This window comes from Gossypium arboreum, chromosome 11 (genome assembly GCF_025698485.1).
Source record: "Gossypium arboreum isolate Shixiya-1 chromosome 11, ASM2569848v2, whole genome shotgun sequence".
NCBI classification, from domain to species: domain Eukaryota; kingdom Viridiplantae; phylum Streptophyta; class Magnoliopsida; order Malvales; family Malvaceae; genus Gossypium; species Gossypium arboreum.
In genome coordinates, this window is record NC_069080.1 from 20,503,710 (window position 1) to 20,511,546 (window position 7,837).

The following is a 7,837-nucleotide window of genomic DNA, read 5'->3' on the forward strand; positions in this document are numbered from 1 at the left end:
TACATTTTAAAATTTAAAAAAATTTTAAAATTCAAAAATAAACTTGATAGTCATATACTAATAAAAATAGGGTTCAAAATATTAATTAAGATTTTTTCTTAAAACACTCATTCAAATTTGTCATGATAATTTTTTTTCTATTGAGTAATGTTCTTAAGAAAAGTTAACATCAACTTTTTAAATGAAATAGCTAACAATAGTAACTTTTGAGACTAACTAATGACATTAAAAAAGTAAATGGATCAAATTATGTCAATAATAGATTAAATCACGAATTTCAACATAGTTTAAGGGCCAATATTGAAATTTGACTATTATCTTATAATGTTATTTTTCTTAAAAAAAACAAACTTAAAAGAAATAAGAAGTCTTGTGTCAATCTCTAAAATTTTAGGTCATTCAAATTGTCGAAACCATTTTTAAATCGAGTTTTGAAAAATGGGAATTGACTTTAAAAAACGAAAACGGGAGTCACCACCAATCTTTTTAGGTGTGATTGGATCACCTTTAAAACATTTTGTTTTAAAATCATTAGTTTTGGTCTACGAAATAAAAGAGCGGGTTCGGGAGTCGGTTACGTACGAGGAAGGATTAGCACCCTCGTAACGCCCAAAAATTGGTACCTAATTAATTATCAAATGTCTTTAAGGTCGAAAATTTAAGAATTTTAAGATACAATCCTCTTTAAAACATTTTGATTTTGAAAGTTGGGGATCACTTGTATCAAAATATTGACACTAGGTTAGTATTTTGGAAATCCCTATCTCGAAAACAACAAAACGCCATATCCAGTAAGTTAGGACACAACGCTTTGAAATTTCTAAGACAATTGCTCGTATTTTGAAAATCTTTAAAAACTTAGAAGGGTACCTGACTATTCGAACTCAACAAGAAAAGTTGCAACCCAATAAGTTAGGGCACTACTTTTCTCGATGCTTCCAAATACCAAGCATTGCCTTTTTATTTTTTGAGAACTTTGAAGTCTCTTTTTTAAAACCGATGCATAAAGGAGCATATTAACATAACATACGAGATAACATATAATTCAACATAAAACATAATACATAATACATATTTAAAAAGAATAGGTAAAAATTCCTAAACACATAATTCAACATATATTTAAACACAAATGATGTATGATATACAAAATATATAAAAGAAAAAATAGTAATATAATATCAATGTACATGTTCATAAAATATAACATCAAATAATAATTATAAATTAACATTTAATACATAAATGATATACAAACTATATAAAAGAATTAGTATATATAAAAATATATAAAATAAAGTGAGTAATTGTTAACTAAATATACTTATAATACAAATATAATATTTAATAATAATTTTAAAATAGTATTTAATATACAATACATAATATGTAATAACAAAAAAAAATTCACAAAAGAATAATAATTATATATAAAATAAAAATATATTGGTTTGAAAAAAAATAATATATAAAATAAAAAGTATGTAAAAGAATTTATAAAAGAATTATATAATATATAAAAATATCAATTTAAAATGAAATAACACATAATAAATAAATAATTAATTAATATGTGAAATATGTATATAATATGAGTTACAAATATAATTTAATAATAATTTACAAATTTTAAAATTATAAATAATATAATGGATAATATAAAACATAAATAATATAATAGATAATATATGATAAAACATATAATATAAAAAAGGTAATATATAATAAAAATATAATAAAATATAATATAAATATATGTGATAAAATTTTTATATAAATATATAAATAGTATTTTTAATAATGACATATATATAGTTTTTTTTTAAATAAATAAATTATATATATAAAATAACAAAATTTAAAATAATAAAGAAAAGGCTAAAATTAAACTTAAATAAAATTATAAAGCTAATTTGCAAAAGAATAAAAATTCTGGGCCTGATTTGCAAGAATTAAAAAACGACAAAGGACTCACTGGGCAATTACCCTAATCCTAAAAAACAACGTCGTTTCCCAGAATAAATTCTACTGGCCATTGGGATTAAATTGAATTAAACAGAAAAAGTCAGGGCCAATTTGAATAAACATAAAATGAAATTGTAAATATTAAAAAAAAAAGAAGGATCAATTGGGAAATTTGCCCATTTATCAAAAACACGCGGATCTTCCCCAGGTTATCAGGTCAACGCGCGGATCCTCTGTTGAAACGACGTCGTTTAAATGCTTATTGAATTAAACCGAAACGACGTCGCATTAAAGGGGCTATATAAGTCAAATTTCAGCCCAAAATTCATTTGAAACCCGAGTTTTAAAAAAAAAAGTTTAAAAACCCTCTGAAATAGGAGAGAGGAGAGGCCCTCCAGGCTCTGGACTCCTTAGGCCACGCTCAGGTCATCAGTCCTACACGCGCCCACGCGCCATCGTACACGGTGGACTGAGGGTCTAAAACATTCGTCCTTCCACATGTAACTCTTTTTCTTTTGAACATCAACAGTTTTTGCTAAAACAATTCATATACATGCGTTCAAAAATAAAGAACAAGATACACGATTAAATCACCTTTTTAGAAACTGTTTGTATTTCTCTGAATGAATATATGTAAGTGTGTTTTCTATTCTGTCAAAATCCGGTCCCTTTACATTGTTTTGATTTGGGCTTTTATAGCCACTGTTACTATAACATTTTGGGAAATAAATCTTTTCTTTCCATATCTATTTCGTTCGTTTGCTGCTGCTTCTTTCCTTCTTTTGCAGGTAACACCGAAAAATTCGGTGGTGATGGAGGCTCGACGATGGTGGTGACGAACCAGGTACTGACTACGCACTGACTTTCGGCGCTGATGGAGGGTTGCTGGAACGATGGGAACTGAAGTGGCATGACTCTTGGGCTGATTGCGATGCTGCGGTGCAAGGGCTTCCCAGGAAACCCTAAGTCTCCTGATTCTTCAAGTTTGGCCTTTGTTGGGCTACTGCTTATTGGGTTTGGGTGTAAACGGGTTTTGGGTAGTTTTGCTGGGTTAAGGGTTAATAGGTTAGTGGGCTATAGTATTGGGTATAAGGTTTAAACAAGTTAATTTTGGGCCTGCAGGCTGTTGTAAATGGACTGTTTTATAAAATAAACATTCATTTATTATTATTACTTTTTAAGGCCCGGGTAGATTTGGGCTATTACAGCTGCCCCTCTTTGCTCATTGCTGTGTAACAGGAATCGAGCAAAGACTCATAGAAAAACCAAATTTGACCGGTCTTATCATGGTTCTCAATCTGCTCAATGTAAACTCAAGATTGTCATGTTGATATCTTTGATCTGCCCTCCGCCGAACACAGAGACACCAAATCTGCTTCTTCGATTTGTTCTCTGACAATACAGAGATGCCAAATCATCTTAGATTTTCTCCAGCGTAAGCACGCGAAAACCAAATCAGCTATGTCTTCGATTTGTTCCTTGTAAGCACAAGGATGCCAAATTATCTTGGATCTACTTCAGTATAAACATCTGAAGGTGAGATCTACTATGTATCTGCTCCCCGTCGAAGTGGAGATGCCAGACTTCGATTTGTTCTCTGACAATACAGAGATGCCAAATCATCTTAGATTTGCTTCATCGTAAACACGTAAAAGCCAAATTAGCTATGTCTTCGATTCGCTCCTTGTAAGCACAAGGATGCCAAACCATCTTGGATCTGCTTCAGTATAAACATCTAAAGGCCAGATCTGCTATACTGCGGCCTATTACCCTACTGTTTAGGGGATTAAGGTGCGTCGTCTTTGATAACCTGTAGAATGATTATGCCTGATAATTAGGATGCTATGATCGAAGTGAATTGAATGTTCCTAATGTTATAATGCAAAATGTTAACATGACCCCTATCTTAGACGTCACCACTCATTCCTTCATTTGTCTTTTCAAAGTATTATTCTTACTCAGCCTGTAGGCTTGTACCCTTCCTCCAATACTACGATCCACTGAGGATGTCTGTAAGAATTGAATCGTTGGTTTTGTCCATTTTCCTTTTGGACTGGAAGAAAGAAATTCCTCGAGTTCCTTCATCCCTTACTTACGTGAATTTCTCGAACAATTGTCATGTTTTAGTTTCTTGTATTATCTAGAAATTCTAGAGTAATGCGCAAAACTTCGTTTGTGAACATATTTAATTCATCTATCATTATTTTAATGCAACATACTTAAAGAATAATGGAAGATGAATAAACTTTTAAGAATAATTGTATTTGAATAAATTATCAAAAAAGATACAAAGAAAATTAATCTGAAAGCCTATCTTTAAGAAGAAATAGAATCTAAAGATAGCAGACAGGATAAAAGTTAGAGGCCCAAGATATCGCCACTTGAGTGTCCATACACCAACTCCATGAAGTCTTTCTTGAGCTCAACATGTGTTTTAAAAGATCCAAAGTACTTTGTTGATGCCCCAATATGTAACATGCTTCTTTATTAAATCAAATATAGCGAGATTACTGTGAACTCTTCAAAATTTGAGCTGCCCTTTCAGGTTTTCAACTCAAAACCCCTTTGGTCATAAGGTGCACTTTGCGGGTTTTCACCTTGGCCTCTCCGTTTTTTTTTTAAACCTCAAGGTGCCCTTTGCGGGTTTTCACCTTGGATTCTCTTCTCCTTTAGACAAAGTATTTTTTAACTGAGTCTGAGTTCACTGGATTGGGTAAACTTTTCCCATACATTTCTGTTAAGATCAATGCACCGCCAGAGAAAGCTTTCTTCACGACATACGGCCCCTCCCAATTCGGCATCCATTTCCCCCTAAAGTCTTTTTGAATAGGAAGGATCTTTTTCAGTACAAGGTCTCCCTCATGGAATCCTCTTGGTCGAACTTTCTTATCATAAGCTCGCATCATTCACTTCTGATACATCTGACCATGTCGAATGGCTCTTAGCCTTTTCTCCTCAATCAAATTCAACTGATCATATTGCGATTGAACCCATTCAGCTTCATCTAACCTTATCTCCGTCAAAATTCGAAGAGAAGGTATTTCTACTTCAATAGGTAACACTGCTTCCATCCCATAAACTAACAAGAATGGGGTTGCCCCAGTAGAGGTTCTAACAGATGTTCGATAGGCCAGGAGTGCAAACGGTAACTTCTCATGCCAATCTCTATAAGTCTTAGTCATCTTCCCCACTATTTTCTTAATGTTCTTGTTGGCGGCCTCCACTGCCCCATTCATTTTTGGGCGATAAGGAGAAGAATTGTGATGCTTGATCTTGAACTGGTCACAAACCTCTGCTATTATTTTGTTGTCCAAGTTCAATGCATTGTCGGATATGATCTTTTTAGGCATTCCATACCGACAAATGATCTCTTTCTTTAAAAATCGACTCACAGCTGACATAGTAACATTCGCGTAAGAAGCGGCCTCTACCCATTTTTGTAAAGTAGTCAATTACCACGAATATAAACCGATGTCCATTCGAAGCTTTCGGTGATATTGGTCCAATGAAATCCATGCCCCACATGGAAAAGGGCCATGGAGAAGTCATAACATGCAAAGGTGAAGGTGGTACATGAATTTTGTCCCCATCAATCTGACACTTATGGCATTTCTTGGTATAGTTGATACAGTCCCCTTCCATAGTGGCCCAATAATAGCCAAACCTCATGATTTGCCTTGCCATCGTGAACCCATTTGCATGCATCCCACATACACCTTTATGACCTTCTTCTAAAATAAGCTTAGCTTCCACAGCATCGACACATCTCAAAAGTACTTGGTCTTTCCTTCTCTTATACAGGATATCCCCGTCCAAGACATAGTCGCAAGCTAACCTTCTCAAAGTTCATTTTTCATTTTTATTGGCCTGTTCAGGGTATTTACGATCTCTTACATATCGTAATATATCCTGATACCAAGGGTTATCATCATTTTCTTCCTTCTCAATGTTGTAACAATGAGTTGGAGCCTCGTAAATGCTCATTTGAATTGGTCTCATCTCTTCCTCTTTATTCGCCTTGATCATTGAGGCCAAGGTTGCTAAAGGATCTGCCATCCGATTTTTGGCTCGTGGGAGATAATTGAAGGTGATGTCATCAAACTCCTCAAGTAACCCCAAAACTACCTTTCGATAATTGATCAATTTAGGGTCTCTTGTCTCCCATTCACCTCTAAACTGATAAACTACCAACGCAGAATCTCCATATACTTCTAGGGTTTTTATACCTCGCTCTATAACTGCTTGAAGTCCCATGATGCATGTTTCATACTCAGCCATATTGTTCGTGCAATCAAAGTCCAACTTGCACGTGAACGGGTAATGATCGCCATTCGGGGATACCAAAACTGCTCCAATTCTATTTCTGACTGCATTAGAAGCCCCATCAAAATTTAGCTTCCAAGGAGAATCTTCGGACGTTGCTATACACATTAACTCCTAATTTGGAAAATCAAAGTTCAATGGCTCATAATCCTCTAGAGCCCTACTGGCCAAGAAGTCTGCTGCCGCACTTCCTTTTATAGCCTTCTGACTTATGTAGACTATATCAAACTCTGAAAGTAAAATTTGCCATCTCGCCAGTCTCCCATTTAGAGCCGTTGACTCCATCATGTATTTTAATGGATCAAGCTTTGAGATGAGCCAAGTAGTATGGTATTGTATGTACTGTCTTAATCTCCGAGTTGCACAGCACAACTTTTCAATCGGTGAATATCTCATCTCACAGTCAGTGAATTTCTTACTGAGATAATAAATTGCCTTCTCCCTTTTCCCTGACTCGCCATGCTGACCAAGCACACATCCCATAGAATTACTGAACACTGACAAGTACAGTATTAATGGTTTGTCTAGGCTTGGTAGAGATAATACCGGAGCATTCAACAAATACTGCTTGACCTTTTCAAAAGCATTCTGACACTCCTCATCCCAAGTACCTTGATTGTGCTTTCTGAGGAAGCGAAAGATAGGATCGCATTTCTCGGTCAGTTGTGAAATAAACCGAGTGATGTAATTCAACCTTCCTAAGAATCCTCGAACTTCATTCTAAGTACGTAGTGGAGGTAAATCTTGTATTACCCTGACTTTATCTGAATCCACTTCTATTCCCTTTTCACTGACTACGAAACCCAATAGTTTTCCCGAGCTAGCTCTAAAGGTACACTTTGCTAGATTGAGCTTCAATTGAAATTTTCTCAATCTCAAGAACAATCTTCTCAATACTTCAATATGCTCTTTCTCTGTTCGCGACTTGGCAATCATATCATCAACGTATACCTCAATATCCTTATGCACCATGTCGTGGAATAAGTTTACCATGGCTCGTTGGTATGTTGCCCCTGCGTTCTTCAGTCCAAATGGCATTACTTTGTAACAAAAGGTGCCCCACAAGGTTATGAAGGTGGTTTTATCCATGTCCTCTGGATGCATCTTTATCTGATTGTATCTTGAGAAACCATCCATGAAGGAAAACAACGAATATCCTGCTGTTTTGTCTACCAAAGTGTCGATGTGCGGCAAAGGAAAATTGTCTTTTGGGCTAGCTTTATTCAAATCTCTGTAATCAACACATATTCGTACCTTCCCATCCTTCTTAGGAACAAGCACAATGTTAGCTACCCATTCGGAGTACTTCACTTCTTGCAACAATCCTGCATCGAACTACTTCTTGACTTCATCCTTTATTTTTAGAACAATGTCTAGCCGCATTCTCCGCAACTTCTGTTGGACTGGCTTACAATCCTGTCTTATCAGAAGACGATGTACTACAATGTCAGTACTCAATCCGGGCATATCCTGATATGACCAGGCAAAGATATCCTTGAACTCTCGAAGCAATTCGACCAGACCATGCCTTATGTCCTCGGTAATCAGT